General features: G+C 46.5%; 1 pseudogene; it reads left to right on the top strand.

The window, feature by feature from the left end:
- The first annotated feature begins 355 nt into the window (after positions 1 to 355).
- LOC135050482 (E3 ubiquitin-protein ligase TRIM39-like) lies at positions 356 to 2,984 on the top strand (annotated as a pseudogene).
- Positions 2,985 to 15,313: the final 12,329 nt, after the last annotated feature.

Genomic DNA, 15,313 nt, shown 5'->3' with positions numbered 1-15,313 from the left:
TCCCCGTACTTGTGTGGGTTTCCTCTGGGTACTCCGGTTTCCTCCCACAATCCAAAAATATACTGGTAGGTTAATTGGTGCCCAACAATATTTAACCCTAGTGTGAATGTGTGTGTGTGTGTACATGTGGTAGGGAATATAGACTGTAAGCTCCACTGGGCAGGGACTGATGTGAATGGCGAAATATTCTCTGTACAGCGCTGCGGAATATGTATGAGCTATATAAATAACTGGTAATAATAATTACAGATATAATGTGAGTGACAGCTCAGCCTCGCCCTGTGTGCAGAATGTCACCTCACTTGTTTCTGAGTGTCAGAGACTTTCACTTTCATCTCTCTCTCCTGCTGCAGCGATGGCGTCTGCTGATCTGAGACAGGAGCTGGACTGTTCCATCTGCCTGAACATTTACACAGATCCTGTAAACCTGAGATGTGGCCACAATTTCTGCCGGGTCTGTATTGATCGTGTGCTGGATACACAGGAGGGGTGTGGAGTTTATACCTGTCCTGAGTGCAGAACAGAGTGTCAGGAGCGTCCTGCACTGCAGAGGAACATAACGCTGTGTAACATAGTGGGGAGTTTCCTGTCTACTCGGCCAGATCAGGAGGAGACTGGGATCTTCTGCACTTACTGTATTCACTCTCCTGTACCTGCTGCTAAATCCTGTCTGCATTGTGAGGCTCATCTGTGTGATAATCACCTGAGAGTACACAGCAAGTCAGCAGAGCACGTCTTATGTGATCCCACCACTGCCCTGGGGAACAGGAAATGCTCCGTACATAAGAAGGTCCTGGAGTATTACTGCACTGAGGACGCTGCCTGTATCTGTGTGTACTGTTCAGCTGGAGAACATCGGGGACACCAGGTGGAGATCCTAGATGAGGCCTTCGAGAAGAAGAAAGAGAAGCTGAGAACTGTTCTGCAGAAACTGACCATAAAGAGTGCAGAGACTGAGAAGAGAGTGCAGAGTCTGCAGGAGCGCAGGAGAAAAGATACAGTAAAAGCAGCTGGTATAACAGAGAGAGTCACTACTCTGTTTAGAGACATCAGGAGACAGCTGGATGACCTGTAGAGGAGAGTCCTGAGTGAGATCTCCAAGCAGACAGCGTGTGTTTCACTCTCAGTCTCTGATCAGATCCAGCAGCTGGAAATAAAGAAGGACGAGCTGTCCAGGAAGATGCGTCACATTGAGGAGCTGTGTAACATGTCTGATCCAGTGACTGTCCTACAGGAACCAGACACAGGTGACGTGTGTGATACTGAGGACACAGAGAGACATGATAACCAGGTCCATGGTGCAGGAGATCTGGATGTGAGTCTCATCTCAGGGAAATTACATATATTATCTGATATAATAACAGGGATAAATAGAGGGATCTATGTGCCGGAACCTACAGATCTATTACTGGATGTAACCACAGCTGCTAATAATATACAGATATCACATGACAAGAAAACTGCATCCTGCACAGATATAACCCAGAATCGCCCAGTAACACCAGAGAGATTTCAGTGTGATCAGGTAATAAGCACCAGGGGATTCTCCTCAGGGCGACATTGCTGGGAGGTGGATGTCAGTAAGTCAGCGAGGTGGAGGGTGGGGATGTGTTACCCCAGTATAAGGAGAGGAGATCAGTCATACATTGGAGGTGATAACAAGTCCTGGTGTCTGCGTAGGAGTAATATGATGTTGTTTAAGCAGTATAGTCCGTACTCAGTGCTACATGACAAGAAAGAGATCCAGTTAGATAACAAGATCCGCTGTGATAGAGTGAGGGTATATCTGGATTATGAGGCAGGACAGCTGTCCTTTTATGCTCTGTGTGTCCCCATCATACACTTACACACCTACACTGCCACCTTCACTGAGCCCCTCCATGCTGCATTATGGGTAGGGAACGGGTGTAGTATAACTATATCGGGGGGAGTCAGGACGGAGCTGGGAGAGATGATAAAAAATCTGCCCAGAGACTGGTGACATCACAGGGGGAGGGGATCTGACTGATGAAACACTTAGCCAATAGTATGATGGTGATTTATGTCTGTCTCACTAATGCTGGGTACTAGTCATGGGCAGACAGATACAGTGAGGTGAGTTGAGACACATGACTCAGTGGAGTGTCTGGAGACAGTGTCTCAGTACATGGCTCTGTGTAATGCAGTGCAGACTGTGCACATGCAGTGAGTGCAGAGACTGCTGGGACTGGTGGAGGGAGAGACTCAGACAGTCTTTAGGTCGAGTCATTAGGTCGACCACTGAAGGTCGACAGTGAGTAGGTTGACACTGACTGAAGGTCGACACATGAGGTCGATGTGGTCATTAGGTCGACGTGGGCAAGGTCGACACACAAAAGGTTGACACAGGTTTTTTTGGGGGGGTTTTAGGACCTTTTCATACCACTTCTATCCAAGTGGGCATAAGGTTGGTTATAAACCTTGTGGCGAGCGTTGCGTGCCCAAAGCAGGTCGAGCCAATGCGTTTCAACTGTCGGTGGTCCCAGGTGGAAATTCAAATCAAGGAACCCCCCCAAAAAATAAAAAATAAACTGTGTTGACCTAATGGCCATGTCGACCTTGCATACCTGTCGACCTTCAGTGGTCGACCTATACAAGGCAACCCAATGATGCGCACCCGACACAGACATCTGGGAGTGCGTTATCTATTCAGCTGCACTGAATGATGCAAGGAATCTGATCCATCTCCACTGAGTCAGCATCAGTGTCACAGGCAGTCAGTGCTCAGACCTCTGGTAATGATATCTGCTATTCAGCTGCACTGGATGAATCATTGTGAATCTAATGAGTCTCCGCTGTCTGAACTCAGTGTCACAGGAAGTCAGGCCCAGCAGCAGCAGCCCTGACACTGAGCAGCATCACACTGCTCCCTCCCAGGGGGTGTCACCCAGGAGTGCTGCCACCCAATCACTGTGACTGACTGAGAGAGGCTGCTGCGGGCTGTCTCACCACACCAAACTGTAAGGCTGGTATCACACACTCCGGTTTCTCCCGGATGGCAAAAAGCCGGACAAACTTTGTCCGGCTTTTTGCCATCCGGGAGAAACCGGCAGTGTCTGTCACACAGGACGGCTTTGAGCCGTGTGTGATGCTGTGCGCATGCGCAGCATCAGACACGGCTTCAGAAAAAAACGTGTGTGAAAGCTCCCCTTCACACACATGGTTTACTGGCTCCAAAGACGGCCCGGCGGCCGCCCGGCAGCCGTACCTTCCAGTGGTGAGACCCGGCTGCAACCCGGCAGCCGGGCCGGGGCCGTGCAGTGTGAAGGGACCCTAGCCCTCACACTGTTAACTACAATGCCGGCACGGGAAAAAGCCGTGGCAAAAGCCGTGTAGTGTGTTTCAGCCCTAAGTGACTCCAATCATTCCAACGTCTGAATGATTCGAGTCATTGTGTTGCAACAGCAACTCAGAAGCCATCTCTACTGGGTACACACTGGCCAATATATCGGGCGTTCTGTTGAATGGCCGAAATACTGTATCACTGGCCCGTCGGCCAGTGTGTACCAGCGATATGTCTGTGAACACCATCGTTCACATACATATTGCATCGGCCCTGCAGCACACACGATGACCAGTATATCTACAGATAAATTGGTGCATCATTGTGTGTGTACAGGCATTCCAGCAACTGCCAGAAAACACGCCGCAGCGGCCGGCGGTGATTGGCTGCTGAACTGGGCGGGCGTATGTAAATGTCTGCACAGTTCATGATGTCAGTCACGACGGATCGGGCAGTGTGTATGCACAGCACACTGCCTGATCCGGCTATAGATATATCTACAGATCCATTGATCTGCAGATGTATCTACAAGTGTGTACCCAGCATTAGAGCTGTGATTGGCTGCAGTAACTGTCAGTCAGTGTATACCCTATGACTGTAGTCATCTCTATGCTTGCTCCTATTGGCTGCAGTGTATGAAGGGGTTATTGCCCCTGTAAAGCTCCACCTACTTGGGGGGTTCCATGACTGTTTCTTACATAACACAAGATAGAATGGACTACAAATCCCAGCATGTCTCTCTAGGGGCTCATTTATCAAGCACATTTGCAATGCAATTTGGGTGTGATGTTAGCACCAGACTCGTATTGCAGAATGTGATTGCACCACTCGGATGTACAGTATGAAGCGGCACACGCAGGGTCAGGGGCTCTGTAAGGATCCTGTTCGTGCGATGCTTTCACATCAGAGCCGGCACTCCTGTACATGCGCGTTCCGCTGACCACGCATGTGAGGCAGCCATTGCCAGGGAGGGTTACTCTGCTTTCTGTGATCTGTAGCCCATAGGATACAGCAGCATAATGCCATCTTCAGATGGCGGCAGCTACGGGGGCATACTTGCATACCTGACCCTCTCCATGAGGGAGAAAATGCTCTGTTCCTGGACTTTCCTGGTAATGTATGATTGCCATCACCTGTGGTGAAACACCTTTCTTATTAATTACCCAGCTCACCACAGGTGATGGCAATCATACATTACCAGGAAAGTCCAGGAACAGAGCATTTTCTCCCTCATGGAGAGGGGCAGGTAGGCAAGTATGCTACGGGGGCCAAACTGTGGAGTGCATCACATTCCTGTACTGCATCTGCTAATTATCATATATGAATACCATGAATGCTTAGCTATAGGTATGACTAGTGTATTAATTATTATTAGCAGATTTAAGCAAGTTTTATTATTAGTTATTTGGGGAATGTGTGATGGTTTCATCCCCACACATCATTTATTTGTGTAAGTTTTATTGCTTTAAATGGGTGATGGGCTAGGGGAGGGTCCAATCAATCAATGTGCTTACATACACGTTTGTTGGTCTTGATATTAGTGTGTGGTCTAGCTGAATCAGTGTGGGTTGAAAGATTTCAAAGGGTACAAATTTCTAAGGGTGCCTTTTGTGACTTATACTGGACTTTAACTGAACGGAAACTAAAAGGAAACACCAAACATGCAAAAAAACCTTCACAAACCAACAATACTTGGACTGCAGCTACAAATGTTTGTTCACTCCTAATATTCTCCAATCCTCACTTACTCAGGAAACTATACATTCACTTTCTGCAAAAACACCTGCAATGCAACTTTTACTCGGATCCTGCAAATACCTGGAAAACAAATGTTACATTGAGAAGAATAGCTAATGAAGGAACACTGACTTGCGGTTTGCTAACACTGTGTCATTTCCCATCTAACAGCAGCAAAATATTTGACTTACTGTTAAACCTGTAGACAATAACCACATTTCAAATACTTGCCAATCGTATTTATTTCTGCAAATTTCACTGCTCTCTCATTCAGCCACCACTCCTCCTCCTATTCTCATTTTACTACCATTATTTACCCCATCACCACTATGGCCAGGCTGGCAACATCCCCCATTAATCCTTTATTCTATCCCCTGGTACCACCTCTATCCCTCTCTCCCAGTATCCTACATCTCACCCTCTCTCCTCTCCTCTGTCTACCATCTTCCCCTCTGCCTCCCTTCCCCTCTTCTTCTGTTTCCCCATTGCAATTTACTTCTGCCCTTTCACACCCTTTCTACCCCACCACTCAACCCTTCTCTCTCCCTCCTCTGCCTGTCACCTCACCTCTCCTCCACCAGTATCATTCTGCTGTAAAGTTTGATTATTTTACAATGAAAAGCGATACCTAAACACACTGTGGTTCAGGCCGCTGCGGCCGCTAAATGTAAACAAATAACCGCTAAGATATGTATGCACTGTAAATTTCTAATTATTTCTAAATAAACATTTAAAATGCCAGCATTAATATATGCTACGGACGCAAGGCGCATCTTATTACCATATATGATAAAAGTGTGCTGTATGTCGCAAACACTATATCCCTCAAGAGAAAGCAAGCACACACCCACATTGTAGGCTGAGGTCCAACACTCAGAGATGTATATATTTGATATTAAAAGGGTATGCATACAATATAACATATGTACAGTATATCTATGGTTACAGAGCTACAATTACACAAGAAACAGTTGTAGTTACATAAGGATCAATTACAGCCAGCATACTTCACCCTATTTGCTCAATGCACAGTCGTCTCCATCTCAGCAAGCAACCAACAGCAACAAAACAGAGCTTCCTGGGTAAGTGGAAATACCTATATACTTTGTATTGGGGGAGGTACATGTCTGGGACTGAGTCTTCTGTTATTAGTCCAGGGGAGGGAGATCCAGAGCCGGCCATATGCATAGGCAAATTAGGCAATTGCCTAGGGCATTTGATATGCCTAGGGGCATCAGCAGCTTCTGCTGATTAAAATGATATGCGGCATGCCTATATTCTGTGTGTAGCATTTCATATGCAGATACAGCCACAGTCTCACACAGTATATAGGCATGCTGCATATCATTTTTATCAGCAGAAGCTGCTTGTGCATCCTAGCCACATAGCAATGCAAATAAGATGAATTTTCATTAAAAAAATGTGCCCGACGTTAGCATTGAGGCAAGATTTATGAGGACACATCTGTATCCAAGCAGAGGCAGAGGTCACAGTGTTAGTGGCAGTGTGAGTGCTGTGTGCATGTGAGTGGGTTGGTTGTGTAGTAGTGTTCGGAATATGTGTAAGGAGCATTATGTGTGTCATGTAAAAATGCATTAATAATGTGCAGCAAATGTGTAGGGGGCACTATGTGTGTCATTCTGTGTATAAGGGCATTAATAATGTGCGGCATTTGTGTAAGGGACATTATGTGTAAAAGGGCATCAATAAAGGTTGTCATAATGTGTAAGACACATTATGTTTATAAGGACATTAATAATGTGTGTCATGTGTGGGGCATTACTGTGTGGCATTATGTGTTTAAGGTGCTTTACTATGTGGCGTTGCATATAGAAAGGGCACTACTGTATCGTCTAATGTGAATAAAGAGCAATAGGGTGTGGTGTTATGTGAAGAAGGGGCTCTACTGTGAGGAGTAACGTTTATAAGGTAAAGTGATACTACTGTGGGATGTAATATGAATTATGGAAACTATCGCATGATCAAATGTGAAAAAAGATGCAGTACTGTGTGGCGTAATTGGAACTGGGGTTACTATTGTGTGGCCATGCCCCTTGCCAGCAAACCCCCCCCCCCCCCCCCCCCTTTTTGGGCTGTGCGCCAAATATGCAAACTGTTCCTATTCAAAATATAGGGGGTACAAACACCAAAATAAGGACTGCTATGGATGAGGGGTGATGGTGCTGGGAAAGAAGTGCAAGGTCAGAGGCGGAACCAGCGGTGGTGCTAGGGGGCACCAGCCAAAATCTTGCCTAGGTCATCATATTGGTTAGGGCCGGCTCTGGGGAGATCTCTCATTCATGATGTGTTATTGGTCAGTTTGAGGGCTTTTGTCCTAGGTTGCTGACATGTGTCTTCAGGAAATCTTTTGTATTCATACTGTACATTTAGTCATAACGAATTGTTGCAATGTGCTACAATCTTCCCATAGCTATCAAATTAACACACTCATTCCCCTGATTATTTTGACACTAAGCATGATATGGTTATCTTGTTCCGTTCCAATAATACATATATATCTGATGTTACACTCTATTATATAAATACATAATGATGCTAAACATGTTTTGTCTATGTGTTGTATGAAATATCTGTTGAATATATCTTTGTGGCTTGTCTGTGTGAATGCGTATGCTACCTTATATCGCTGTGCACGCTGCGTGTATGCGCACGCACAGTGGCTCATCTGTTTGGAGTTTGTATGTAGTGTGTATGTAATATTTTTGACTTCGACCACCCTTTGACAGTAGACAATATCTGTCATAACGGTCACACTAAACATAATTACAAAAAATATTTCAAACACATAATCGGTTACCTAGACACACATATGTATTCATTTAGCAAATCAGACATTGACTATAGTTGGGGAAGACAGGGAGGAGGATGGGACATCCTCTATATGCACTCTGTTGTCACGGGATCACTGGTTGGCTGTGGGATGACATTCAACCTATAGAGATGCTGGGACAGTGCTTTGGCCTATAATGTCTGATTCGAACGAACGTTGCACACATACATGTACCTACGTCTTTGCACACTGATGTTCAGATTCGATAGAGGATTTGCTGGTTAGAGGGAGAAAACACAAACAAATCGTGAAAGAGACATATAACATTTTCATGGTATATATTCCTATCACTCCCTGAACATTGTTTCAATTCCTGTAACGTATGCCAGGTCTGTTTCATCATTGAACAAGGGTTATTATTTCAGGTAGTGTCCTTCCTAGATAACATAAACCTTCAGAATTCGGGGAGAACCACTCGAACTTTTCTTCCACATATATTAATGAGCTCTTTATCTGCTATGTGTGAATAAACCATTGTCTGATTGTTCCTGATTACCTCCCAATTTCCTGATTTCCTGACATTGGTGAGATTTAAACATACCAGGGATTTAGCAATAGTACTGGTGGATCTTAAGACTAGGGGGTCTAGTTATATTATATTCCTTGTCCACCAGTTCCCCTCCCCCCTTCCGTGTCATTCAAATACCTCAGATAACTCTGAAGAATATGGCACTAGACCTTATTTGTCTTGAGGTACCTGTGAGCACATCCAACATTCCGTTTGGTTTAAGACCTTACCCACTAGTGAGTGGTAATCACTCAATGGATGTCTGTCAAATGCTGCCTTATTGCTAGACTGAAATCTCTGGATGCACTCATCTTCAATTATGGGGTCACAATAACTACAACATACAGTATTCCTCAGACAATAGCCTATCACGTTACCTACGAACTCCGTAACTACTAGACCTTTGATTTTCTCTGGCTTTAACAAAGTGATAGGCTGATCCTGGGATCCTATGAAGACATAACTCCTTTCTCCAGAACCAGTTCCAGTCCCACACTCGACTCCTCATAAACCTCACAAAAATAGAATGTCCTGAAAAAGATGTTTGTCAACGGGAAAAGAAGATAGAACGAAACAAATCTTGCTTATAGCAAATCCATTACAATGACTGCTCTTTCTGTAACCCTTTAGTACGCTCAGGTAGTGTTCAACAGTGCCGCCTCTCAGTCTTCACAGAACAGACTCTCGAGTGATATTTCTGCAATTTCACTCCCTTTACGAGTTCCTTCCAGACTAACGACTTTCCTGCGATGGGAATTCGTGGACCCAAGTCTCTCTCTCGGCTACTTTCACTGGGATCGTGCTGTCAACAAAACTTGGTACGGTCCTTCCCACCTGTCTATTAGGCAACCTGAGCGTAAGAACAATCACACAGTCTCTTGGTTCACAATCAAGACAGTTAGTAGTTAGCATGTCAAGAATCAACAGTTTCAAGTTCTCAAATGCTGGCTCATCTCGATAAGGTACTGTACTGTCACCTCATTGGTGTATTTCTGATCATGGTGCGGATCGATCATGACATGAGGTTGTCTTCCAAAAAACAAAAACAAAACAAAAATTTTTCAAAGTGGGTGATTCGTTAAGTGGGGATCTGGGAGTAGTTCCGATGCTACATAACACTAGTGGCAGTGTCTATGACCACAATAGTCCAGTTTCAAGCTATCACTTTGCTCCTACTCCTAAGGATACCATATCTACACATAAATTTCTGCACAATTTTCTTTGCGGTAAACACAGCAGTATTTGTGGCGGCAGGAAATGCCTCTACCCAGTTTGAGAATACACCAGTGCACACCAATACATAATTCAAATTCCTACAGGGTGTTAATTGTACAAAGCCAATGTGTATTACCTGAAAAGGTCAGTCTGTAGGAGGGATATGGGATGGCTCTGTTGGTGCTACCTTACCAATATTATTCCTCATGCAAGTAAGACAGGTCATTGCTGTCCTGCTTGCCTGAGAAAAGAACCCTGGTACACGCCAGTAAGCACTTACCAATTTGCACGTACCTTCCTTACCCTAGGCGAGTCAGACCATGTGCCGCCTCAGCTAGCCTAGGAAGATATGTCCTGGGGGCCACTGGCTTACCTTGTCCGTCTCTCCAGAGTCCTGAGGACTCCTCACCATACCCCTTTGCCTTCCAGACCTCCTTTTCCTGTAGGGAACACAAATTTGCATCTTAATTTAATTGTTGTGTGTTTGCAATGTAGAGTAAAATCATCTCTAGAGGAGGAGAAAAAAAAATCAGGTCTGCGTTCACTAACAGGCTGTCACTTATGTCTGGTCTCGTAGTAAAGGTCAGAATTTCAGATATTCCCTACCATCATGCATATCAGTGTCTTTACAAAATTTCCCTTCACCAGTATACTCATCCTCCACCCTTTGTGCATGACAAGGCACACTGCAGTAATATACTGGTGCCATCATGCTGATGAGACATACCGGGTTTGGGCAGAACTTTGACGGACCAATACAGCATGTGGCATGCTGGTTCCTACAGTGCCATATGGAGAACCCAGGGGTGGCTCCAGGTAAGTTAGCTCTCAATTTGGATATATCTGTTAGGTGCCATTATCATGTGGCACTATATTTAGTATGACCCAGAAGGGCTATTATTATTATTTATTATTATTATTATTATTAGTACTGGAGATGGGTCTGGGGTGCGGTTCCCCCTGATTGGAGTGGCTGGGCTGCTGTGGGGTAGCACACTATAATATTTATTTAGCACCCCCCTTAACACTGTTATTAATCCTTTAGGTCTTTTAATTACACTGTCACTAGTGTATCACTTTTTGTATACAGATTTTGCGTTCCCTTTAATTAACACATACTAACACTTTATCTTCTCACATGTGTGCTGCCCTGGGGTGGCTGGCCTGTGCCGGTTTGTGGGGTTCTGCGCCCCAGGCCCAGATATAGTATTAGGTTTAGGACCACCAGCATCAGAGGAGCCTTGTCGAGGCCTGGTGGCTTTGCCATATTTCTGCAGATATATGTAACGAAGACCTCTGGATTTCTATTATATGTAGGTTTTCAAGTCATGTTACCCATATAGTTTGGTGTGCTGGGGGGCACCAGGGGTTAATCCCCATCCTGTCTCTTGCTTAGAATTACCCCTCCCTTTCAAGCACCTGAAGTATATTGTCAAATTGATATGAGCAACTTGCATTCTGTTTCACTACTGGGACTACCTCAGCCATCAATCCAGTGTCCTGTCCATCCTAAATTCATAGGGAACCCGGTATCTGTGAGATAATTTCCTCTACCTGTGATGGACATGAATCTAGAACAGTGGAATGCAACATTAGTCTTTGAGGAGTATCTAACATACCTTGTGCTTCCTAAGCGGGAGTACAATATATATATTTCTCTAACATCCTAGTGGATGCTGGGAACTCCGAAAGGACCATGGGGAATAGCGGCTCTGCAGGAGACTGGGCACAACTAAAGAAAGCTTTAGGTCACCTGGTGTGCACTGGCTCCTCCCACTATGACCCTCCTCCAAGCCTCAGTTAGATTTTTGTGCCCGGCCGAGCTGGATGCACACTAGGGGCTCTCCTGAGCTTCTAGAAAGAAAGTATATGTTAGGTTTTTTATTTTACAGTGAGACCTGCTGGCAACAGGCTCACTGCAACGAGGGACTAAGGGGAGAAGAAGCGAACCTACCTGCTTGCAGCTAGCTTGGGCTTCTTAGGCTACTGGACACCATTAGCTCCAGAGGGATCGACCGCAGGCCCGTCCTTGGTGTTCGGTCCTGGAGCCGTGCCGCCGTCCCCCATACAGAGCCAGAAGCAAGAAGAGGTCCGGAAAATCGGCGGCAGAAGACATCAGTCTTCACCAAGGTAGCGCACAGCACTGCAGCTGTGCGCCATTGCTACTCATACACACTTCACACTCCGGTCACTGAGGGTGCAGGGCGCTGGGGGGGGGGGGGGGGGGGCGCCCTGAGCAGCAATAAAAACACCTTGGCTGGCAAATATATCACAATATATAGCCCCAGAGGCTATATATGTGATAAATACCCCTGCCAGAATCCATAAAACGGGAGAAAAGTCAGCCGAAAAAGGGGCGGAGCTATCTCCCTCAGCCCACTGGCGCCATTTCTCCCTCACAGCTCCGCTGGAAGGAAGCTCCCTGGCTCTCCCCTGCAGTCTGCACTACAGAAAAGGGTAAAAGAGGGAGGGGGGGCACTAAATTTAGGCGCAGTAAATATAATAGCAGCTATAGGGGACATAATTCAGTTAGTCCCTGCATTATATAGCGCTCTGGTGTGTGCTGGCATACTCTCACTCTGTCTCCCCAAAGGGCTTTTGTGGGGTCCTGTCCTCTGTTAGAGCATTCCCTGTGGGTGTGCGGTGTGTCGGTACGGCTGTGTCGACATGTTTGATGAGGAAAATTATGTGGAGGCGGAGCAGATGCCTGTAGAAGTGATGTCACCCCCTGCGGGGCAGACACCTGAGTGGATGGTCTTATGGAAGAAATTACGTGCAAGTGTCGACTCCTTACACAAAAAATTTGACGACATGCCAAATGTGGGACAGCCGGCTTCTCAGCTCGTGCCTGCCCAGGCGTCTCAAAGGCCATCAGGGGCTCTAAAATGCCCGCTACCTCAGATGGCAGATGCAGATGTCGACACGGATACTGATACCAGTGTCGACGACGATGAGTCTAATCTAATGTCCACTAAGGCCATTCGTTGCATGATTGAGGCAATGAAAGAGGTGTTACACATTTCTGATATAAACCCAGGTACCACTAAAAAGGGTATTATGTTTGGGGAAAAAAAACTACCCGTAGTTTTTCCCCCATGGGAAGAATTAAATGAAGTGTGTGAAGAAGCGTGGGCTTTCCCCGATAAAAGATTGGTAATCTCTAAAAAGTTACTAATGGCGTTCCCTTTACCGCCAGAGGATAGGTCACGTTGGGAAACACCTCCTAGGGTGGATAAAGCGCTCACACGTTTGTCTAAAAAGGTGGCACTACCGTCTCCGGATACGGCCACCCTCAAGGAGCCTGCAGATAGAAAGCAGGAGGCGATCCTGAAGTCTGTATATACACACTCAGGCATTATACTTAGACCAGCTATTGCGTCAGCATAGATGTGCAGTGCTGCCGCTGCGTGGTCAGATTCCCTGTCAGAAAATATTGACACCCTAGACAGGGACACTGTATTGCTAACCATAGAGCATATAAAAGACTCAGTCTTATACATGAGAGATGCACAGAGGGAGATCTGCCGGCTGGCATCTAAAATAAGTGCACTGTCCATTTCTGCTAGGAGAGGCTTATGGACTCGCCAGTGGACAGGGGATGCAGATTCTAAAAGGCACATGGAAGTTTTGCCTTATAAGGGTGAGGAGTTATTCGGGGATGGTCTCTCGGACCTAGTTTCCACAGCAACAGCTGGGAAGTCAGCATTTTTACCCCATGTTCCCTCACAGCCTAAGAAGGCGCAGTTTTATCAGGTACAGTCCTTTCGGACCCAGAAAAACAGGCGAGGAAAAAGCGGGTCCTTTCTGTCCAGAGGCAGATGTAGGGGAAAAAGGCTGCAACAAACAGCAAGTTCCCAGGAGCAAAAGTCCTCCCCCGCTTCTTCCAAGTCCGCCGCATGACGGTGGGGCTCCACAGGCGGAGCCAGGTACGGTGGGGGGCCGCTTCAAAAATGTATAGCGATCAGTGGGCTCGCTCACAGGTGGATCCCTGGATCCTTCAAATAGTATCTCAGGGGTACACACTGGAATTCGAGGCGTCTCCACCCCACAGGTTCCTAAAATCTGCCTTGCCGATTACTCCCTCAGACAGGGAGGCTGTGCTAGCGGCAATTCACAAGCTGTATTCCCAGCAGGTGATAATCAAGGTGCCCCTACTTCAACAAGGACGGGGTTACTATTCCACACTGTTTGTGGTACCGAAACCAGACGGTTCGGTGAGACCCATTTTAAATTTGAAATCCTTGAACACATACATAAAAAAATTCAAGTTCAAGATGGAATCGCTCAGAGCGGTTATTGCAAGATTGGACGAGGGGTATTACATGGTATCCCTGGACATCAAAGATGCTTACCTGCATGTCCCCATTTACCATCCTCACCAGGAGTACCTCAGATTTGTGGTACAGGATTGCCATTACCAATTCCGGAAGCTGCCGTTTGGACTGTCCACGGCACCGAGGGTGTTTACCAAGGTAATGGCGGAAATGATGATACTCCTTCGAAAAAAGGGAGTTTTAATTATCCCGTACTTGGACGATCTCCTAATAAAGGCGAGATCCAGGGAGCAGTTGTTGGTAGGAGTAGACCTATCTCAGGAGGTGCTACACCAGCACGGTTGGATTCTGAATATTCCAAAGTCACAGCTGGTTCCGACGACGCGTCTACTGTTCCTGGGTATGATTCTGGACACAGTCCAGAAGAAAGTGTTTCTCCCGGAGGAGAAAGCCAAGGAGCTGTCATCTCTAGTCAGAGACCTCCTGAAACCAAAACAGGTGTCGGTGCATCACTGCACGCGAGTCCTGGGAAAGATGGTGGCTTCTTACGAAGCAATTCCTTTCGGCAGGTTCCATGCCAGAATCTTTCAGTTGGACCTGTTGGACCAATGGTCCGGATCGCATCTTCAGATGCATCGCCTAATAACCATGTCTCCAAGAACGAGGGTTTCTCTGCTGTGGTGGCTGCAGAGTGCTCATCTTCTAGAGGGCCGCAGATTCAGCATACAGGACTGGGTCCTGGTGACCACGGATGCCAGCCTTCGAGGCTGGGGGGCAGTCACACAGGGAAGAAACTTCCAAGGACTATGGTCGAGTCAGGAGACTTCCCTACACATAAATATTCTGGAACTAAGGGCCATTTACAATGCCATAAGTCAGGCAAAACCCTGCTTCTACACCAGCCGGTACTGATCCAGTCAGACAACATCACGGCAGTCGCCCATGTAAACCGACAGGGCGGCACAAGAAGCAGGATGGCAATGGCAGAAGCCACAAGGATTCTCCGATGGGCGGAAAATCACGTACTAGCACTGTCAGCAGTGTTCATTCCGGGAGTGGACAACTGGGAAGCAGACTTTCTCAGCAGGCACGACCTCCACCCGGGAGAGTGGGGACTTCATCCAGAAGTCTTCACACTGATTGTAAATTGTTGGGAACGGCCACAGGTGGACATGATGGCGTCCCACCTAAACAAAAAACTAGAGAGATATTGCGCCAGGTCAAGGGACCCTCAGGCGATAGCTGTGGACGCTCTAGTGACACCGTGGGTGTACCACTCAGTTTATGTGTTCCCTCCTCTGCGTCTCATACCAAAGGTACTGAGAATAATAAGAAAACGAGGAGTAAGAACAATACTCGTGGTTCCGGATTGGCCAAGACGAGCGTGGTACCCGGAACTTCAAGAGATGATCTCAGAGGACCCATGG

Source organism: Pseudophryne corroboree, chromosome 2 (genome assembly GCF_028390025.1).
Source record: "Pseudophryne corroboree isolate aPseCor3 chromosome 2, aPseCor3.hap2, whole genome shotgun sequence".
NCBI lineage: Eukaryota > Metazoa > Chordata > Amphibia > Anura > Myobatrachidae > Pseudophryne > Pseudophryne corroboree.
The sequence above is the reverse complement of the archived record's forward strand: the minus strand, read 5'-3'. Positions and strand labels throughout refer to the sequence as shown.